Source organism: Toxorhynchites rutilus, chromosome 1 (assembly GCF_029784135.1).
Source record: "Toxorhynchites rutilus septentrionalis strain SRP chromosome 1, ASM2978413v1, whole genome shotgun sequence".
In the NCBI taxonomy this organism is placed as follows: Eukaryota; Metazoa; Arthropoda; class Insecta; order Diptera; family Culicidae; genus Toxorhynchites; species Toxorhynchites rutilus.
Window position 1 is genome coordinate 109,516,066 of NC_073744.1, and position 1,963 is coordinate 109,518,028.

General features: G+C 39.9%; 1 long non-coding RNA gene across 1 annotated transcript; it reads left to right on the forward strand.

Moving 5' to 3' along the window:
- Positions 1-237: 237 nt before the first annotated feature.
- Positions 238-1,126, forward strand: LOC129762858 (uncharacterized). The gene is made up of 3 exons (XR_008740732.1): positions 238-299; positions 364-680; positions 744-1,126. It is a non-coding gene; the product is annotated as an uncharacterized LOC129762858 (long non-coding RNA).
- The last annotated feature ends 837 nt before the right edge of the window (positions 1,127-1,963 follow it).

Sequence of the window (1,963 nt, forward strand, 5' to 3'; positions counted from 1 at the left end):
AACCACCTTCAGTGCAGTATCCCGATCATCAATCGTTCACTCAAAGCAACACGCTACCCAGTTTCTTATATTTTCGAGCGGTTATAAGTCCAATGTCGGTCGAGATGAAATGTGCTACAAAAGCGCTTGAAACTAACCCCTCCTTGCCTCCCTGCAAGCAGCACTGCCTATCGTTTCTGCTATAATTATGAAGACAACTTGAACAGAGCGAAACGGCATCACTGCAGCGATTGCTTTTTCTCTTTCTCTCTAAACTGTCATTTAAAGCACAACAGAGGATGAATCCGGAATCAAATTTGGTAGTTATGGATAGTTTATTTTTACTTATAGAATATAAATTATGTATTCCTAATTTATTTTCAGAGACAAGTTCAACGATTCGGAGAAAAAATTGTTGATATGTTGCGTCGAGGTATGCAAAGTAGCAGCAATAGCAGAAATGTGCGTATGATGCAGACGACCGAGAAAATCGTTGTTGTTTTATGTAAACAAAAATGCTACGAACGGCGAACATCATTTCAGAGAGCAGATACTACTGGAAATATCTACGAGGAAAAAAGGGCAGCGAAGCCAATTTGATTGAGTTACAAGTTTCTCCTGCCGATGATGGATCAATACACTCGTCTCGTAATTACCAACAACAAGTTTGTTACGAACATAACCAAGTTGAAGTCCCGCGAGTATGAGTAGATTGTAATTTATTGTTATATGATATAAATTTCGTTTTCTCAATTTCATTCCAGGAACAAACTCAACCACCGATGCCACCGGAATAAGGTGTTGCAGCTTCCGCTGTAGTGCACAAATGCGACAAAGGTTGCGGCGAAGAAAAATGCAGCTGTCGGGATTTCACAGATGATACAATTGCTGCGGATTATAGAGCGTGCGGAACGCAACACCAGTTGCAATAACGCACGAATTCCTGGACTTCACCGAAAAGGGAAACCTGATGGAAACCGATAGCATTGGAACGGTTGTGCTGGACCCGACGTTTTCACTTTCAATTTCAGTAATGTGTTACTTAATTTTAATATGTTGTTGTAAATGTTTAGCTCCAGATAGTTCATAAGAAATGTTACTTATTCCGTCTAGCGGATTCATAATGCTATGTTAGAGTTGAAAATAATGTAACAATCGCTTTAATTTATGATAAAAATAAATATTTATAAACAATTTTTTTTTGTTTCAACTTTCTCGAAAACATATAGAGCCATAATAAGGGTCGAGCAATTTTGCATCCGATCGACGTGGTGCCAGATTGGCACAGTGTTGGCACGAAATTGCTTGTCAAACACGAAGATTAGGTCGACAGAATCATTGCAAAATGGCACGATGTCGGCACCGTTGTCGACACCATTTTTTGGGACCGATTTGACACAACAATGTAGAGGGGGTACCGTTTGACAGTTTCACAGGGCAATCTAATGAACTTCTTGCCAACACTCCCAGAATTAATATGCATTCATCGCCAGATTATGCTCGCGGAAACACGTTGCATCGAACGTTGCCCGTTTCACAATGGACTATTGAGAAGTACTCAGGTACGGATCAAGGATTAAAATTGAATGAATTTTTGTCTCTTGTTCAACAATTGGCTCTTTCCGAAAGAGTTTCCGAAGAGGAGCTCTTTGATTCAGCATTTCATCTCTTTACAGGGCCAGCGGCTAGTTGGTATCTATCCATGCGTTCCGGAGGTAGACTATTTAATTGGAAACACCTAATGTACGAGCTACGGAAGTCTTTTGCACATCCTGAACTCGATATGTTGGTTCGATCTCGGATCTACCAGAGGCGCCAACAAAGAAATGAATCTTTTCAGGAATACTACTTCGACATGGAGAAGATGTTTCGGTCTATGATTGTACAGATGAATGAACAAGAGAAGTTGGACATTTTAAAAAGAAACCTACGTATCGATTATAAGAAGGCGTTGTTATGGAAACCTATATATGATATCACACAA